Source organism: Electrona antarctica (genome assembly GCF_951216825.1).
Source record: "Electrona antarctica genome assembly, chromosome: 3".
NCBI classification, from domain to species: Eukaryota; Metazoa; Chordata; class Actinopteri; order Myctophiformes; family Myctophidae; genus Electrona; species Electrona antarctica.
In genome coordinates this window covers 7,058,900-7,080,139 of record NC_136808.1, presented here as the reverse complement: position 1 = coordinate 7,080,139, position 21,240 = coordinate 7,058,900, and the positions used below count along the sequence as shown (strand labels likewise).

Sequence of the window (21,240 nt, the reverse complement as noted above, 5' to 3'; positions counted from 1 at the left end):
CACCACTCCCCACGGTCGTTCTCATCCACGTAGTGACATGTAAGACATGTGTATGCCCTCTGGTTGAACTCGTCTGTCCACATATCTGTGGTCACTGCAAGCCCTCCGTCTCCCATCGCTTTCTGGATGACTTCAGCGAGTTTCTCTTTGTCGCGTGCAGCCTGTAGTTTAGCCCTGTCACTGACAGTTGTGGGGTGGGGTAATATTGCACTTGCGTCAACAGCACCATATTTAGCTCCGATGTTGACAAGCGATTGGGCCAGCTGCAAGAATCCTGAGCCGCTTACCGTTTCAAATGGCCGAATGTCGAGACAACAAAGGTCCACGCAGTCATTGACGAGCTTTGATTTCACGTCTAGTGGCACCACTTTGCTGTCACGACGAACATAGGACTGCAGGGTAGACTGTGGTTGTGCTGCAGGCTTATTGGCACAGTGATGATGCACCATGTTAGACGTGCCCGTCTTGTGGCTATCAAACACGTAGATGATCTCACAACTGTTGCACACGACATATCCAGCGGTCGAGTCATCATCAGCGCGAACAACTACACTGAACTTCTCCCACGCTGCACTTTTACTCCCTACCTTCTTTTTTGTTTTAAATTCGCCGTTTTTAAGTTTTTCTCGCACTTGGGCAAATCTTGCTGCCTTGTTAGCCTCCATTGTTTTGAATGAAAGGACCCGCTCCCAGCGCACTGCACACGTGTGAGGAGGAGGTGGCTAATTCGTGCCAGATGAAAAATCACATTACGTTCAAATCAATGTATACAAATAAAACACTCGCAGAGTCACAGACACAAACACACAGATTTTATTTTATGGATGTTTTATGAATTGTATTATTATATGGATATTTTATGGGTATAAGAACATTTATTTCACCCGCGGTTTATCCGATATTAATTTATAATATATTTTATGACCCTAATCCACCCTAAACTGCGGTTCACCCGCGGCAACCGCGGCTAAATCCGCCACCCGCTGGTCTCTAATAGACAGTAACAGTACACAGTACACACACACGCGCGCGCATGCGTGTGTGTGTACTGTATGCTGTTTTGTGATGCAGCTCAAACTAGACGAGATTAACTGCAAATTGAATCAAAAACATCATTAGTCATCATTTAGGTATTTTTGCTTTACTGGAGTATTTCCAATTTTCAGTAGGCCTACTTTTACGCCACTAAAATTAGCATAGGCCTACTGTATTTGCAAACTATAGTTACTAATTACTTTGTAGATTAGAACTACTAATAATATTCTTACTTTGTAGAATATTATTACAAAACATAGGGTACATTAACCACTTCAGCCCTATATACATTTTGGCCATTTGAAAATATCCGATCTACAGCTCACAGTGCGACACATTGTGAGCTTATGTATCTGCTCTTTTATATGTTATGTTGTACTTTTTATACTGTAAAAATAAATTCAGTACTTTTTCCGCCCACCGCTGCAACTAACTGGCCAATCACAGCGTGACAGACATCCCAGACTATGGGATGTAGATCCACAGTCTTCAACCATCAGATCAGCTCTAGCCAATCACAGCGTGGCAAACCTCCAGACTATGGGATGTAGATGCCACAGTCTTCAACCGTCAGCTCAGCTCTAGCCCAATCCCAGCGTGCCAGACATCCAGACTATGGGATGTAGATGCCACAGTCTTCAACCATCAGCTAGCCAATCACAGCGTGGTAGACCTCCAGACTATGGGATGTAGATGCCACAGTCTTCAACCATCAGCTCAGCTGGTCAAACTCCGTCAGTGACTCTCAGTGAGCACTAGTAGTGGAGTCTCAAAAACATAATTCATGGAAACCTTGTAATGTAGAGAGCCTGCAAAGTTCAGTCAAGTTCGATACCTTCTTCATAAACTGGCGTGTTTCGTTCATAGTACTTCAAACTGTCGGAAACTCGGAATACTTTAACTTTGACGGAGAGGAGAGACTGCGGTGAAGAGGTCGGGGTGGTGTTGCGCCTTGGACCCGAGGTAAGGGACCGAGGAGTACTACTACTACCGATAATAATACGGTTTTATACAGTTTGATTTACACAATATATTATATTATCACGTTATTTAATTGCGGCGTAACTGCATGTGTCCGTGGCATATTTACTCCAGCCGACACACATGCTTTACAATTTTACATCCTTTTCGATCGCGAATCGAACATAATTGTTTAATATGATCGAGTTGTTGTGTTGTTTGTATTAGTCTTGCTAATGTAGCCGCGTGCAAAGTTGCGTGTGGTCGTACAGTCGCTGTGTGTGTGTGTGTGTGTGTGTGTGTGTGTGTGTGTGTGTGTGTGTGTGTGTGTGTGTGTGTGTGTGTGTGTGTGTGTGTGTGTGTGTGTGTGTGCGCGCGCGCGCGTGTGTGACTTTGTGTGTGCGTGCGTGCCCACGGTATGGAGCCCTAGCTGTCATAAACCCAGACCAGTGCAGCCTCCCAGTCCCAACATTGCACCCCACCATCATCATCATCACCACCTTTGTGTCCTTGCTGCTGTTGCTCACCCACCAGTCGAGCAGTTTCCATCTGTCCAAAAAACACCGACCGTTCCGTTCCCAACAGAAAGCGCTTCCCTTTCTCAGCATTTTCATTTCAGAAGCGGCAGTGGTCATACTGGTGTCACTGGTCAGTGGTGGACACTAGTGGACAGTCAGCTGGACACAACAGCGGGTTCACCTTGCAGTAGTTCAGTTGCGACTCCCTGCAGTCACAAAACTCTGACAGGCAATTCTTTTGCAACAACATTAGCTCAGTCGTTTTCAAACCCTTTCCCTTTCACATCAAGGCCCATTATTTAGTCTGTATTTGAGCCATGGTTGGACCACCATTTGATGAGATTTTAGGCTCTCGGGCCCAATTAAAAAAAATGTTGTTTGTTGTTTTGTAGATACGATTTGGTCCACAATTCCATGCTATATTGATGGCACAAATTCGGAGAGACAACAGGAAAACATTGATCAAAATAACAAATATTCTACATTCTCTAATTATGTAGACTTCCGTCTTGTAAATTAAGTATTAATGCTGCTTATGTTTAACAGCATAATATGATACACTCTCAAGAGTTAAAGATCTAACAAGGGTCCATTTTGTTACCAACTCTCCATCATTTTGCTGGGGACCACCTGGAAGTTACCCCCTCAAGGACCACTGGTTGAAAACCACACTGACTGCAGTAGCTGTGGTCTAGAGCAGGGGTTCTCAACCCGTGGGTCGCGACCCCTCTTTTTTTTTTTCACGATTTTTCAAAAATATTTTTCAATAGCTAAATTATAACATAATGCTTAAAACACCAAAAGGGGTTCCCGCCCAAAATGGGTTAAGGTTATTGTAGCAGTCAATTTATATTGGGGGTCGGGAGGGGGCGGGGCGGGGGTCCCGAGACATTGCCAAAGCATTTCCGGGGCTCCCCGGCCAAAAACGTTGAGAACCCCTGGTCTAGAGCTCTGTTAGGAGCAGCTGCTCCTGCACAAACTTAGTGGAATTCCCAGGAAAGATGGGAATATAGCACCCGTTAAGAGACAACTCTCTAACGCCCAGCCAGTAGTACAACATGCGCTCTGCCGTCGATGCATGCACATATTTTTTTACTTATTATTCCTTTATTTATTCTTTATTCCTTTTTGCTTGTCTCTGTGGGATTCTGGTTCAACCAGATTATAATCGTTAACAGCAGCACATGCGAGCGGTTCAAAGGGATGTGGCGGAACGCCTGCTGCAGGGTGTGTCTGGAATTACTGGCCAACAGAGAAGAAACGGGATCCTATAAATAAATCTCTTGACTTTTCTGGCATGAGGGTTTTTCGGTTGAATGCGTCTTTCCGCCTCGAAGAAGAGGGGAGGAATGACCAAATGAGAATATCCTGCCTTCACTCCTCCCTGTTATTATTTGTTAGGCCTAAGTCGGGTCTGAAGACATGAGACAGACAGACAGACACACGTCGCGCGCGCACACGCACACAGGTCTTGTAATGATACACTTTATTTATTCCTAGGTTTATATATGGAATTTGCTTTGGTATGAGTGCAGGGACAGAATCGGCTGACATGCCTGCCCTGAACAGAACACATGGGGGAGTCTGGACCCAGATACAGCACAACAGGATATTACATAATGAAAACACAAGGATGGATAGACTGACAATTCATGTCATGCTTTTGGTATGCTCAGACACACACAGACAGGCACACACACACACACACACACACTCACACTCACACTCACACTCACACTCACACTCACACTCACACACTTGACACTAGACTCTTTCCATTTTGTTCCTCAGTTTGTCACACGCACGTCATCACTGGGAAAAGCATTCCAGAGGAAAGTCACGAGCATGAACTCTCCACTGGAGAACACAGTCATGCTCCACTGTTTGACCATGTGTCTAACTTCAGAGTCAAGACAACAATATTATATTATTCATGTCATCCGTCAAGTCAGCTTAAAGTTAGCTTGTACAGTGGTGCATGTGTTCCAGTGGAGATGAGCAGAGAGATACTGGCCTGCTATCTGTGCCTCTATGCTCTTAACCCATTTTGACCTGAGATCAGATTCTAAAAATGTCTTCTACATCCTGACAGTTTTCTGAAAAAGCTATGTTTCTATGTCAGTCGTTCTTCAATTTTTCAAAAATAGCAGACCTACAAGCTTGTAGTGCGCCACTCGGTGGCACGCTATGAGCTTGTAGATCTGCTATTTTTCAATAGCTAAAGCATAACATAATGCTAACACCAAAGTTATTAAGTTTTCACCAATGACCGAGAAATATCGCTCCATTATTTTTCAGTGCAAAGAGGCCTATCAAAGTCTGACTGCTCTGAAAATTATAATATCATAAAATTAAGTTTAAAACCATAGAAATGACTTGCAGTGTGTGAACATAAAAGTGAACAATTAACAAAGTAATTTAAAAATTACTTTACTTGTGTAATTGCATTACCACAAAAGTACATTTTGCCATTGTTATATGCACTACCACCTTCAGTCAAGTGGCAATGGAAAAATACATTAAGAGATAGTGAGGTAGTCCGCCTTCTCGAGAAGAAATTACATTTAATCATTTGCTCTTGTTATTAGATTAGATGTGATTTGATTAAATTGTTCCATGTTGGTCTGTCAGGTACCAATTTTAGGAGAGTTGTCCACTCTACAGTATAGAGCAGGGGTTCTCAACGTTTTTGGCCGGGGACCCCCGGAAATGCTTTGGCAATGTCTCGGGACCCCCGCCCCGCCCCCTCCCGACCCCCAATATAAATTGACTGCTACAATAACCTTAACCCATTTTGGGGCGGGAACCCCTTTTGGTGTTTTAAGCTATATATATATAATTTAGCTATTGAAAAATAGCAGATCTACAAGCTCATAGCGCGCCACCGAGTGGCGCGCTACGAGCTTGTAGGTCTGCTATTTTTGAAAAATCGTGGAAAAAAAAACAAACTTTGGGGACCCTCCAAAATAATTTGGCGACCCCCCCCGAGGGGTCGCGACCCACGGGCTGAGAACCCCTGGTATAGAGTGTGTGCGCGTGACGACATAATCATACCCGGACGTTTTGTGGGAACGCCCACTGAGTGGCAAAAACTACTCTCTGGCCTTGACGGCCCCATACATCCAAACAGAAAAGTCCTATCTGATTGCATTTAACGACGTTAAACAACATTGAACTCACTTTGCCACTCGATTTGCCACTCACTTTATGCACACATACCCTCTAGCATAGATGAGTGGATGGACTGTGGCTTGTGAGCCCATGGAACACTGTGACCCCTGTTAGTCATGGCACTGACTTATGCTGAGAGATAGGCATTCATATCATCTTAAAAAAGGCAAAACTTAATTTATCAACAAGGGCAAGTCGGTAGCAGAAAGAAGAGGCAGCATTTGTACATTTGCACAATGTATTGCGTAGTGTGTGTGTGTGTGTGTGTGTGTGTTTTCTTTTAAATAGACCATAAGACAGTGTCCTGTGTTTGTTTGTCAATTTTGCTGAAGTGAGGTCTTTCTTTGTTTTTTTCCATCTGTTGTTTACAACGGCTGCAGCTCCTGTCTGTGTGCAGCACGGTCACTCGGTCAGTCAGACCTGTTGAACTTGTGTGTTGTTGGATATGACATGAAAGGGGGGGGGGGGGGGGGGGGGGGGGTGAGAGTGGACCACACTTTCCCACCACTCATATAGAATGGCATGTTGTTGTGACTTCCTACACATGGCGTTGTTATGCAACAGGCTCTTTGATTGGAACCAGATTGCCCCTGTTGGCTTCCAGCGTTTCCTTTTATTTCCAGCAGGTGGCGACCTGGAACTGTAGTCTAGTCAGTCAGCCACACACTGTGGTCTAATACTCAGACTTGGATACTGTGATAATTTTAACATATTAAATTATTCATTCAGGTTGAAGCTATGATTTTTTTTGTACTTTTATCGGGGTGAGAAAGAATTGACCTGCATGTTTCTCAGTCATGCCAGTAGCTTTTTACAGAAACCACTTCCCTTATTGTTTTCGCAGTTTGTTGCTTTTGCAGAAAGTGTAACAGCTGGTTTTTTAATGGATTGTATGAGACACATTTTATTTTAAGCCAATCCGAGTGCAGCAGCAACAACGGCACAGCATGTTAAAAATCAAAGCCAGCTGTGACTAATCTTCCCAATTAAACCAACTGGAAAAGGCAACCTTTTGATCCATCATCCATTAAGAATCCTCATTTGTACAGTAGTTTCACAGTCGTTGAGTTTTCCAATGTGCTGCACCCGCATTGAGAAACTGTCTGAGAGGGTCTTAACCCAATCTGGACGGGAACCCCTCTGCTGTTGAAAAATTGCAGATCTACAAGCTCATAGCGCGGCACCGAGTGCCGCGCTACGAGCTTGTAGATCTGCATTTTTTTTTAAAAATCGTGAACACGTGTACATTTTTGAACATATTATATTCTTTCACAGCAAACATTTTTAACTAAAGTCTTTGCTTCTGGGGTGTCCCTGGAACAACATATTTTCAGATGGGGGTCGGCGGCCAATTACATATAATTTTTGGGGGTCCTTGACATGAAATAGTTTGAAAACCACTGACAGAAACGGGTTTTTCAGAAAACCTTTAGGATTTAGAATCTGCTGCAGATCTAAATGGGTTAAGCTTTGATACTGAAGTGCTGTTAACAGCACTGGAACAGCAGAGATGGTGTTGAACGTACTACGTACGCCTAAACAGTGACAGTCTGACTGCAGCCCTAAATCATCTGAGCGAGAACAGACAATCTAGACCAGGGGTTCTCAACGTTCTTGGCTGGGGACCCCCCCGAAATGCTTTGGCCATGTCTCGCGCCCCCTGCCACGCCCCCCTCCCCACCACCAATACAAACTGACTGCAAAAATAACCTTAATAGTAGAGAATATATATCATAAATGAATACTGAAACCAGATATAATCATTAAGGAAAGTTTATGCATGCACTATGTGTACTATGTAAACTCTTAATTTCCATTTTCCAGCCATTCCGTTGCAAAAAAATCACACCCGTGTGAAGTGAGGGGCGCTAATATATTAGTCTAACTCATGTTGATTAGGTGATGTAATGATGATGTAAAACAAACGGTGCTAACACAAACATTAAACGCTATTAACAATAAAGAGACATTATGACGTACATTTTCCCTTCATTGTCAATGCGTTTACAACACAAACATTGAACTAAAGACAAACATTAAACCTTTTAATAGTTTGGGGACCCCCCCCAAAATAATTTGGGGTCGCGACCCCAGTGAATATAGCTTCACTGACAAAATTTGATTTCTACAGAATAGGTTAATAAGCAAAGTTAACGTTATCAATCAAGCTAATTAGGGTAAACTATTAGTTTGCCAAATACAATACTGTGAAGATGATAATCTTGTGGTACCTCTACGTCACGTCCTACGTCACGGTTCATTCATAAATGTAACCTGGGCCTGCAGTACCACCTTTGACCAGGAGGGATGGTGGCTTCAACGTTGCCCAGCCATTCTGTAGGCTTGATGTGTACAGTATGCCAAAAAAAAAGATCCATTTGACATTCATAGATATACTCAGGATTTCACATGCATAGTTTCTTCTATGTAACATTAAGCTTCACATAACTGATGAATTGAATGTCTGGTGAAGAAGGGAGATGTTTAACTTCTGCTAGGCAATGTAGGCGTTCTTGTAATTTGACACGCATACACGTCAACACACAACAAACCGTTTGCTCAGTGCAGTGGTTCTGAAAGTGGTTTCCAGGGGGTCTCCAGCAGAATGTATTAATATACGCATCACAAATCTTTTTACCCACTTGTCTTTAACCCTGTATAGTGTAAACATTGTTATTTGAAAATGGCTTACAAGCTCACAACGTGCCGCAATATGTCTCAGTGTGAGCTTGTAGAACTGCAATTTTCAAAATAATCTTCAAAAGAAATATGTCCTAGATAACCTCTGGCTTAGTAGGTCTGATCTGAAGCCCCTTAATAACAGCTCTCCTATTGATTCTCTATATACAGTACTGTAGTTTCCTTATGTATGTGTACACCTGTGTGTCTTTCTGTGCTGTGTCTTTAGCAACTTGCAGTAACTGGATAATCCTCAGCATCAACTTGTTCACGTCTAGATCACTACAGAGTCTAGCCTGTGGTTTTTGATGGAGACACCAGCCTGTGTGTGTGTGTGTCTCTTGCAACATCCCTTGATACTTTTTCCACATGTGCCTTACAAAATTTGCACTCAAGACTCATTCTAGTATTTTTTTTTAGTTACGTGGTTTTCCATTTATGTATGTATATTTCAGTGTTCCAGTATGTTTTCACTGTCAGCCTTTTGCTAGCTTTCTCTTATATTCTTCTTTTCCCCCTCAAAATGTATCTCCTACTTACCTAATTATTTTTGCCTATCTGTAGCCTATTCTAAGTTTAATTTAACCCATTTTGACCTGAGGACAATTCTACAAATGTCTTCTAAATCCTACAGCTTTCTGAAATACCTCATGTTTCTGTATCAGCGGTGCTCAATATTTCATGTCAAGGACCCCAAAAATATATAATAATAACAACTTTATTTATATAGCACCTTTCCAAAAACAAGTTTACAAAGTGCTTTACAGATAATAATATCAGTAAAATAATACAATAAGAATAAAACAAAAGATGTCAAAGATATGTATTGGCCACCGACCCCCATCTGAAAATATGTTATTCCAGGAACCCCTCAGAAGCAAAGATTTGAGTTAACAACGTTCGCTCTGAAAGAATATATATTCAAAGATTCGTGCCGAATTTTCACGATTTTTCAAAAATAGCAGACCTACAAGCTCGTAGCGCGGCACTCGGTGCCGCGCTATGAGCTTGTAGATCTGCTATTTTTCAGTAGCTAAAGTATAACAATGCGTAAAACACCAAAAAGGGGTTCCCACACAAAACGGGTTAAGCTGACTGTGTGTTTCAGTGCCTGCTATAGAGCACAGCAGGCGTGTTGTGGTTTCCACAGACGGAGAAAGCCCATAAATAAATCTTTCCTATCCCTGTTGCATATTAAGTATTTTACGACTGTGTTGATTGTTAATCTAGTTCTAAGTCCCATTCATTCCTATAATTGCAGTCACCGCAAAAGACATTGAAGTTTATTATTATCAGTTTTTAACTCTTCGTTTTAAGAGGCAGGTATAGTGGAACATGCAGTGATACATGCGTCATATTGTCATTTAGTTAATTACTATTATCATTATTAACCGTCTGTTACCATTTTGGACTGATGTCGATTAAAAAAAAGGCTTCTAAATCCTAATAGTTTCCTGAAAAACCCATGTTTCTATGTCAGTTGTGCTCAACCTTTTTCACGTCAAGGACCCCCAGAATTATCTCTATTGGGCCACGGACCCCCATCTCAAAATATGTAGTTCCAGGGACCCCCCAGAAGCCAATATTGTAGTTAAAAATGTTCGCTCTGAAATATATATTCAAAGATTTGCACCACATTTTCACAACTTTTCAAAAATAGCAGACCTACAAGCTCGTAGCGCGCCACTTGGTGGCGCGCCATGAGCTTGTAGATCTGCTATTTTTCAATAGCTAAAGTATAACGCTTAAAACACAAAGTGGTTCCTGCCCAAAATGGATTAAGTAGGGAATTGTATCTAAGCTAAAATGTCCTTCATGTTTAGAACAACCTTGCAGAGGCGTACAGTGTCCTGGTTGGGGAGGACACACACACACACACACACACACACACACACACACACACACACACACACACACACACACACACACACACACACACACACACACACACAAACGTGCTTTTCCCGGAGATCCAGAGGCAAGAAGAACACAGGAAGAAGGGGAGGAGACAGTAGTGGCTCTTTTCACTCTGTCCGCCTCTTCCTGTGAGTCTCCCTCTCTCTCTCTCTCTCCCTCCCCGGGCCCTCGCCCCAGTGGTGATGTCACTGTCGTGTTGGCCGTCGGCGGCAGAGTTCACTTCAACCTAGCTCCTTGTTCATCCACGTGTGTGTGTGTGTGTGTGCGTGTGTGCGTGCACGCGCTTTCCTTTCCGTTCCATCCTGCTGGGGCACTCTGTAATTTTGTCCAGCCTAAAAAAAGCCCAGATGAGACAGATTAACCCATTTTAGGCGGGAACCCCTTTTGGTGTTTTAAACATTGTTATAATTTATCTATTGAAAAATAGCCGATCTACAAGCTATTTTTTAAAAATCGTGGAAATGTGGCGCAAATTTGGATTTTTTCTTTTTTTCCCAGAACAAACGTTTTTAACTCAAATCTTTCCTTCTGGGAGGTCCCTGGAACAACATATTTTCAGATTGGGGTCCGCAGCCATATTCAGACAATTCTGGGGGTCCTTGACATGAAAAAGGTTTTCTTTTTCAGAAAACTATTAGGATTTAGAAGCCATTTTTCAGGCCTAAATGGGTTAAATGGGTGTGTGCAGTGCAGTGCTGTTTTGGGAGGACAGGAGTCACAGGACAGGGGATTATTATGGGCTTTTACAGCCTGTTCTGCTAAACTGTCCACTCTTCCAGCTGTGGGGGTGTGTGTGTGTATGTCACCATACTGTACCTGACTCGCTCCATCTTTCCTCTCTCCCGCCATCCATTCTGCTGGATTTGACACTCTTATTACGGTTTAGCCGACCTGTGGCGTCCCTCTCTTGCTCAATCTTGCGTTCTCTCTCTCTCAAACCCTCTTTCTGTCCCTCAGCTGACATTTTTAAGAAAAGTCTTAAAACCTTTGTTGATGGTTCATGATTTCATTTTTTCGATGTGTGTATTATTGTTTATTTTTTTTTAGTCAAATTATACAGTATTCTTTCTGTTTCATCCCCTGTTTTGCTCTTTCTCACTGTGATCTCACACTTTGTGAGATCTCTCTGTGAGGGGTGCTATATAAATAAAATGTACTTACTTACTTTAACTTTACTCTGTCTCTTTCCCTCTCTCAAGTCTCACATTCAGTTTCTCTCCATCCCCCTCTACAGTCTGTGCGTGCGTCAGTCTCTCCCTCCTCTGTTGTGACTGTCCCTCTTGGCCTGTAATGTCTCTCTCTGACACAAAAGTCCTTGCAATGCCCTTCATGTTGGCTTATTGAAAGTGAAGGCCTGAATGCCTTCATTAATAATTATGCTCTTAGGGTGAGAGGAGGGTCTAATTTCTCCTGTAAGCTGCTTGAGATCAACTGGCTTGAGCCTTTACGCACGCACGCACGCACGCACGCACGCACGCACACACAGACATCTTAACTAGTTGTTTACTTAGTGTTTTTGTGTGTTGGGTTTTTGTGTGTTTGGTGACCATTTTTCAGTTGTCTCTGTCTGTTGTTCAGGTTTATGTTTCCCATCCCTAATCCCTAAACACTAGAGTGTCTTTTTTACATTGGCCCAATTGGAAAATGGCCAGCAACTTGAGGGGGACGTGCCCCTGGCCAGTCCCCTCCCCTTCATTAGAACCTGAAAGTGATCACTCAGTTGGAAAACTGTTGCCTTTTTGTTCTTGCAAAACTGTTGCCTATACAGATAGAACAGAACAGCTCAGTATAATGTTAATAGTACCATGGCATGTTCCAGGACACGAAACGGCCTTCTGCATCCACAAACTGACCCACTGTGTACTGTGGACCCCACGGACCAATCTATAAACAAACGCATCACAATTCACTGGCTGTGATTCACCCTGTCAGGTCAGGATGGTGTTACTGGGGGTGGGGGGGGGGGACACACCAATGTCACGCTTTTGACTGTCTTGCCATCCTGACAGCCAATAGGAGTCTGATGTTGAATAAGGGCCACATCATGGGAGCAATCTTTTTTTTCTACTTTTTTGCATAAATCCATATGTATACAGCATGTTACATCATCAGTGAATCACTTCCATGTCCTATCCAGAGCTTATCCCACAAACGGCAGATGGTTGGTCTGAGCAGGACGGACCGGGACGGAGATGGATGGAAATAAATGAAACTGTGGCGGATTCTCTCTCTCCGAGTCTCTCTCTGTAGCCTCCCCCCCCCCCCCCCTCCTCTGTGTGTGATGATGAGGTGAAGCCCTAACCTGACACGACGCAGTATAGCCTAATCTCTTGAGTGCCAGAGTGAGTCTGATTTGGAGCAGAGGGGGCACAGCTTGCATTCTGTCACCCACAAAGCCATAGTCCCATCGTCCTGGTACGCAGACCGGAGGAACAAGACGGGTCCGTGAAGCTGTTGCTCGTTTAAACCAGGAGGATGTAGCCAAACAGCAACCAACTTGGCAGGACACGGAGGAATCCAACATCTGAGAGACGCCCAGCGGAGCATGCCACGCGTTTTGTGTGTTTTTTTTAATTGGTGAAAATTAATGGGTTTTGACCCCCCAACAGGCCGGTCTGGATCATGTTACACTTTCTGGATTCTTGACGAGTGTGTGCGTGCGTGTGAGTGTGTGTGTGTGTGAGTGTGTGTGTGAGTGTGTGTGTGTGTGTGTGTGTGTGGTATTTGCACAAGACGAGGGTAGCGCGCCTGAAATTAAGCTACCTGCAGAGCAGACGGCTTGGGTTACCTGGACTCCCGTCACCTTGGCAGTGGGACGGCACTCGCTGTGACAACAGGACAAGGTCCAAAAGTTGATCAGACTTATGCTGGACTGTACTATATAGTCACTGAGTGAGCAGGCTTTAGGACAGTAACTGTAGGTGAGATACAAAAAACGAGAGAGGGAATTGGAGAGAGGATTATGCTCATTTATATTTGGCTAGTGGTCACTCTCCTCTCTCTCTCTGTGGTAGCCAGTGAAGGGATCAGGTTTTTGGATTAGCAAGCACAGTCCTGATGAGCTTTAGGGTGCTCTGCCACCTTGTTCGGCTGATCGAGAACGACACCCGACAGCAGAAGAGAAAGTGGAGCTAATTCACACCCCAATCTAGCTTTGGTGCATTCATTCATTGTTGTGCAAGGAAATTCCCTCTTAATGTAATTCCCTCTACTAGTCGTTTTTTTAGTAGGAGGTGGACCCGCCTTCTTGTACTGCCCTAGTCGCGGTCGTCTTTCACCTACGCTGAAAAACTGATGATGCCATGATGATGATATCTCACAGGCCCTCGAGTCTCGCCGAAGACACCTTGGCAGATCTCATCTGCATTCATCATGGAAAAATGGAGCCTGGAGAAGATTTGATCCGTTGAAGAACTGGGCCTTGTTGAGCGCCCGCGGACAATTTTTTGGGAAGGCGGAGAGGTCTGAGCGCGGCCACTCTGGGGGGAATCATGTACGTGCTATGTACCCTGGTGGTGCTGACCATACACGGAATCTTCAAGAATCTACACAAGGCTCTGGAGTCCAACTCCACAGAGGAAGCAGGGGACGGTGGTACCGGCCTGCTCCCCCGGGACAGCGCCTCTGTGGGGGTATACGGCCTCGGTGCCAAGGGCTCCTCTAGGCCCGGAGGCCACAGAGGTCATCTGGGACCCATTGACCGGGGGAGGCACAGGACTGTGGGCTACCATTGCCTGCCACGCTGTAGACTGGATGGAGATCCAGGAGGAAGTGGAGACTGCCTACGGAATGTCCCCGACAGCAGGAAAACATTGCAGGTGAACGAATGATGGCAATTTAGGGGATCAGTGTCAAATATTAAAGGCTGGTATGGAATGTTGAGACATTGAATGATGCGAGAGGATTTACGGACTTAAAAATGAAGATGGGACGCGGTATACATAGTTTGTTTCAATTTGAAAACGTGTTGCAGAATTTCTAGACATGAGACAAGATCTTTCTTCCAGTTATATACTAGTTATATTCTTGTTCTTTCCGTTCAGTATAAGAATGCATGTATAGCTAAGCCCCAGTAGTCCATAATTGAGGTGTGGGAAAATTATCAATTCTTCAATCAATCGCTATAATCGCTATAATCAATTCATTGATTATAGCGATTTTACATCCCAGCAGTTTCTAAATAAAAAGAGCAGTTCAATATGTATCTGTCTGCTTGTATTAACTGAAATTACTCTCAGCTGTGCAGCCAGTAATACAGAAAAGTGAGATAAGCATTGCAGAATGGAATCGCTAAGAGGTGAATTGGGCGGGAACCCCTTTAGGTGTTAGCATTATGTTATGCTTTAGCTATTGGAAAAATAGCAGATATACAAGCTCATAGCGCGCCACCGAGTGGCGCGCTACGAGCTTGTAGGTCTGCTATTTTTGAAAATTCGTGAAAATGCAGCACAAATCTTTGAATATATATTTTTTCAGAAGACTTTTTTTATTTATTTCGACGTCAGGCCTAAATGGGTCAAGCTGCGACGCATTTGTGAGCTTGTAGATCGGGCCGTTTTCGGTGTACGATACCCGCACGCAACCAAGTATAACTCGGTATCCACTTGGTATATCCACATTTGTGGACCTGAGCGACTGACATAGAAACATAGCTTTTTCAGAAAACTGTCAGGATGTAGAAGACATTTTTTTAGAATCTGATCTCGGGTCAAAATGGGTTAACCCAATTGCGAGGCCAGTGCCCCCTGCCATGCACACCTCCAGTCCAGAAGGAATTTGGTCTCGATTCAGTGTGATGAAAGGCAGTGTCGGGTAGGGCATTAAGCAACTAGTCGACTAGTTTACTAGTCGACTAGTTTACTAGTCGACTAGTAAATCCACTAGTCGACTAGTTCTCACTAGAACTAGTTCCACTAGTTCTCAACCCGTGGGTCGCGACCCCTCGGGGGGTCGCCAAATTATTTTAGGGGGTCCCCAAATTATTTTCAAAAAAAAAAATGATTTTTTTAAAAAAATATATTTTTACGATTTTTCAAAAATAGCAGACCTACAAGCTCGTAGCGCGCCACTCGGTGGCGCGCTATGAGCTTGTAGATCTGCTATTTTTCAATAGCTAAATTATAACAATACTTAAAACACCAAAAGGGGTTCCCGCCCAAAATGGTTTAAGGTTATTGTAGCAGTCAATTTATATTGGGGGTCGGGAGGGGGTGGGGCGGGGGTCCCGAGACATTGCCAAAGCATTTCCGGGGGTCCCCGGCCAAAAACGTTGAGAACCCCTGGACTAGTTGATAAGGAAAAAAAATATATATATATTTTTTTAATTTATTTTATTTTTTACATAATAGGTAGTTAAACAACTAGTCGACTAGGCAACTAGTCAACTAGTAAAAATGACTAGAAGTGAATGCCCTAGTGTCGGGTTGCCCATCCATCAGTTATGAATGTTGTTTGTTTTGTTTTGTTCTGCAATCCCACAGTTCACAACATACGGTATGTCAGGTGATAGCACATGCCTCTTGGAATGGAAGACATGATGTTCACATTAGCCAGGAGGAGTCATGTGGAAATGGAAATCTGCTGATTGCCAACATGGTTGCATACAACACAAACCTGATTTTCCTCTCCATGTACACTCTTGTGAGCTTTCAATTTGTGAGTCATTTATTTGACATCTGGCCAGCGGCATCCTGCCATGATGTAACATTAACATTTAAATCTCTGTTAAATAATCCCCCTGTCCCTTTGACCGATGTAGAGGTCAACACTGAGGCTGGGTCTGTTTCTTTACATGGACATGTAAATCAGATCAAACCTTATGCAATGATTTAATAGATGTTTGTTGTAACAACGTCCCCCTTGTGTGCTGTGTTTTGGCATGTCTGATGTCATAGAAAAGCTTGGATTTCTTTAGAAAATGTTCGTTTTTATCGTCTGTTTAGTCCTCCTCTCAATATCATTTACTTTATATGATTTGTTTATAGTTTAGTGGTTACCAACTAGTGCCTGATTGGCCAGCTAGAAGGAAACGGACACCAGTAGGCTACAAGGGATGACCAGGGCCGACTACTGCTCTAAATATCTCTATAAATCTAAAAGTCTCATGCCATCATCAGAATAGTAGAATAGAGGCATGACATCATCATCAAACCCGGAAGTTATATTAAAATTAATGTCATGAAATGAAACCTTGAAATAGTTTGCAACAACACTGCCATCATGGAGGCAGTGTTGTTTTTGGCAGCATATTTTAGTTTTAGTCATAGTCTCTTGAATAGTGTCACATTTTAGTCACCTGGAATGTCTTAGTGTTAGTCTAGTTTTAGTCGACTAAATAACAGGATTTTAGTCGACTAAATCTACAGTTGATTTAGTTTAGACTAAAATGTATTAGTGTATTTTATTAATGACTGTTTTTACACTTGCTGAAAATAGCCGATCTACAAGCTCACAACGTGTCGCAGCGCGACGCGTTGTGAGCTTGTAGATCTGCTATTTTCAGCATGCAAACAAAGTGTAAAATGACTTGACCCTGGATCTCTTGTCCACTAGTACCTTCCTAACATTTTAGTTTTTATTTGTTGACGGAATTGTCAGCATATTTAGTCTTAGTGTGTGTCATGGAGGCTACAAGGCCAGAGCTGCTGCCTGTCTGTGTGTCATGGAGGCTACAAGGCCAGTGCTGCTGCCTGTCTGTGTGTCATGGAGGCTACAAGGCCAGTGCTGCTGCCTGTCTGTGTGTCATGGAGGCTACAAGGCCAGAGCTGCTGCCTGTCTGTGTGTCATGGAGGCTACAAGGCCAGTGCTGCTGCCTGTCTGTGTGTCATGGAGGCTACAAGGCCAGAGCTGCTGCCTGTCTGTGTGTCATGGAGGCTACAAGGCCAGTGCTGCTGCCTGTCTGTGTGTCATGGAGGCTACAAGGCCAGTGCTGCTGCCTGTCTGTGTGTCATGGAGGCTACCTGAGACTTGGTTTAGTGTGTCTCATTTATAATTCACAGGTTCAGTTTAATGAGCTGTGTCATAGTCTTAACATTGCCATTTGTAATTTGTACTCTAGAGTCTAGATGAGTACTGAAAAGCCTAAAAAGAATATGCTGTTACAAATGTGTACCATACACTGAGGGTGTATGGTATGTGTGTGTGTGTGTGTGTGTATATATATGTGTGTGTGTGTATATATATATATATGTGTGTGTGTGTGTGTGTGTGTGTGTGTGTGTGTGTGTGTGTGTGTGTGTGTGTGTGTGTGTGTGTGTGTGTGTGTGTGTGTGTGTGTGTGTGTGTGTGTGTGTGTGTGTGTGTGTGTGTGTGTGTGTGTGTGTGTGTGTGTGTGTGTGTGTGTGTGTGTGTGTGTGTATATATATATACACACATGCACACACACAGTGTATATATGGGTTAAATATCTAATAAGGGTCCATTTGATTACCAACTCCATCATTTAGCTGCATGGGGGTTGGGGACCACCTGGAACCACCACTGGTGGTCCCCGGACCACTGGTGCACATACACCAGCACCTGTCTGCATCCTGAATAAAACTCCACTACCCATCATTCCTCGGTGCACGGCCTATGTGGTAGGAGGGGTTTAGTGTCTGGAAAGGGCGTGAGTGGATCATCTCACAAAATAGTGTCACAGGTTCAGCGCAGCATGTTGACAGCAATATTTGTTGTATGTGTGGGGGAGGGGTGCACGTCAGACCCCTGCCCTGTTGAATTACATTTTGACATGGCTGTGCAAATGCATTGTTGCATTGCAGAGCACGTCGGCACAAAATCCTGAGTTAATTTATATTAATTTGATCCTTAGGGGTCCATTTTTACACTCCCAATTTTTACTACAGTATGCAGAAGGAAAACTATTGTGTGTGTGCTAAAGTGGGCACATGGTCATACTGTAAATGCTATACACACACACACACACACACACTATGGCTGCTGAATATTTCAGGCAGGGAGCGAGTAAAGAGTGCTGAGCTCTTCATTTGTGGCTGAAATATTTATTCCACCACTGGAGGGAGAGATGAGAACACCGAGAGAGAGGCAGACAGGCAGGGAGGGAGGGTGGGAGGGAGATGGCAGTGGAGGGGGCGGGTGGGCAGCAGGGAGATGTGATGCTGGCTCGGATTCCGCTGTTACTAAGGAACGGGGAGAGAGAGAGAGACTGAGAGCAGCGTGTGTGTGTGCAGCAGCAGCACACATTAGAGAGACAGAACTGACAGCGTAAGGCAGGGGGAAGCTGGTGGCGTCTACTGTACTGTACACGGTACACACGCACCTCTTGATCGAGCTCCGTGTGAAGTGAACCTCTCTGTGCCGGGGAACCAGGACGGTTGTTGCATCCATGCAGGGATGATGGGCACCCTCAGACCGCAGGGAGCGAGGTAGGTACCAGATGATCAGAAAGCAGGGGGGGGGGGGGGGGGCATGGATGAAAGAAGGTAGAGGAAGCCATGTTGAAGCAGAAAGAATGCACATGAATGCATGCCGTCGACAGAGAAGGAGGACAGTGGGGGCTTGTGTGTAGAGAGAGAGACACAAATGGAGTAATACTGTGTGAGCTGTAACCTAACCAGGGGGTCGTATTATGTTTCCCATCTGTTGGCCTTATTGTGTGTGTGTGTGTGTGTGTGTGTGTGTGTGTGTGTGTGTGTGACTGTGTGTGTGTGTGTGTTGCAGTGCATTGGGAAGCCTCATAGAGCATAAATGCCATGTTTGTGTGTGACTGACTGTCTGTGTTAATGTTTGGGTTTACATTCACAAACGCATATACACATGGTATCATTGTCTGAACGGAGCTGTAGGCGTGTGACATGCGTCGTAAGTCGAGACCGTGTTGCCTGTCTGCCGAGAGCAGACAGGGCATTTTGACACGGAGCTCATGGTGTGTGGCTGGAAGCGGTAAATGATTTGACCCAGTTTTGGGTGAAGGAGGGGGGGTGGTAAAGAAGGGTGGAATGAGAGGAGTAGGAGGAAAGAGGTTGGGCGTTGAAGTCTCCCTGGGTGGTACGCAGAACAGAAGCAGTGTTCATGTTCTTCTCACAACATGATGGAATTGTTTTGGCTTCTGTCGGTCCACCGCAGGCAGCTGTGTGGCAGGATTTGACTCGTTTCCTGAATGCTATTGAACTGTTCAGAACACGATGAATATGATGGTTTGCTGTGTGTGTACGTTATATTGTCAATGCAGCATTGTTTCTGGACAATATGACTTGATACCATGAGCTCAGGAGGTAGAGCAGGTCGTCCAATGATCCATGGGTCGGCGGTTTTGAATCCCGGCTCCTCCTGTCTACATGTCGGAAGTGTCCTTGGGCAAGACACTGAACCCCAAATTGCTCCCGATGTGCTGGTTGGTACCTTGCATGGCTTCCGCCGCAATCGGTGTATCTGTGTGTGTGTGTGTGTGTTTGTGTGTGTGACTGGGTGAATGTAATGCACTATGTAAAGCACCTTGGATAAAGGCTCTATATAAATGCACCATTTACCATGATGACATGAGCCAGAAGTCTCAGTTCTCACGTTTTCTCTAAAGTGGTTAATTGTGCTTGATTTCCTCAGTAAATTGAAAGATCACATTAGCAGCACCCAAGGTCAAGGTTAAAGTAGAAGCAACAGGGACAGAGATTAGTTTGTTGAATGTTACGGTAAATTAATCTAAAATTGTTATATTGGATAACCAGATATATTCTACAGCAATTCTCTCACTCGTAACCCATTCTGGGTGGGAACCGGACCCCTTTGGGTGTTAGCATTATGTTATGCTTTAGCTATTGAAAAATAGCAGATCTACAAGCTCGTAAGCTTGTAGGTCTGCTATTTTTGAAAAATCGAAGAACCACTGACATAGCTTTTTCAGAAAACTGTCAGGATGTAGAAGACATTTTTAGAATCTGATCTCAGGTCAAAATGTGTTAACATCACAATGACCTTACTAAGATTTCAGCTTCCGTTTTCTTTCATCACAAAATAGCAGATCTAGAAGATGCGCTTGTAGATGGGCTGTTTTCTGAGAGGTGTTGAGGGGAAAGCTGTGGAGGAGCACTCGGCCAGTGCCTGTCCATATCAATAACACCTTTATTATCTTCACCAGGCCGAAGGCAGGGCAGAGGTTGGTTTCGTGTGTGTCCGTGTGTCTCGGTGAACAGCTAGGATATTTTTGTGAATTAATTAATCTGAGATGCACTCACTGACTGTCCCTCCATGCTATGGGATACATCTGCTGTCTGCTGGTGCAAGCTGTCCGCCGCATGGGATACTACTAGGCAATTACAATGCTCCTGTCCCTCCAACACACGCCAGCACCGCACTGAAATGCCAACATGTCAAACTTGATATTCCATGCCTATAAACAAATGTATATATATATACAGTTATCTGTTTTTTGCTAGTAGTTAACAATATATGTTTTTGTGGCGAAGTGGTGTTTATCTCATTGATGGAAGTTTATTAGAATTGCTGTTTTTCTCTTCCACATAGCGACTACTGACTCAAGCACGGAGTAGACAGACAGAGAGGGAGACAATCAGAAGCCTGCTAAAGCCTCTCCTCTAGTCTACATCCTGTCATAAACAATATTAGGCTGTGCTGTCATGGCCTGTGGACACACACAGCAGGAGGGCCTGGGCTCCTGCTTTGTGATATGTGATATGACATGTCAACCAGACACAGTCTGGTGTCAACCAGACTGTTTTACCCTCAAAAAGTATACAATAGAGACTCTGTCTCATAGGAAGGCTGTGGGCAGTTCAGAAACCCGTCCACCAGTGACATCATCATTAGGCAGATTTTTTTTTAAACAAGATTTGTTTTAAAAATATATTTAGATTTGTATTATCGCGAGAACGATGGCTTCAACTTTTGCATTGCAACTTTTCAGGAAAAGAAAGCCTGCCGTTTCTATTAGCTTGGATTCACCATCGATGATGTCACTGGTGGACGGACGGGTTTCTGAACTGCC

At 44.0% G+C, this 21,240-nt stretch overlaps 1 protein-coding gene across 2 annotated transcripts in view; it reads left to right on the top strand.

Moving 5' to 3' along the window:
* The first annotated feature begins 1,779 nt into the window (after positions 1 to 1,779).
* Positions 1,780 to 21,240, top strand: part of kifc3 (kinesin family member C3) — an 83,478-nt gene continuing 64,017 nt past the window's right edge. For both annotated transcript variants that reach the window (XM_079497939.1, XM_079497938.1), the window contains exon 1: positions 1,780 to 1,998. The gene's annotated coding sequence lies outside the window, so the exon portion shown is untranslated. The remainder of the gene's footprint in view (positions 1,999 to 21,240) is intronic.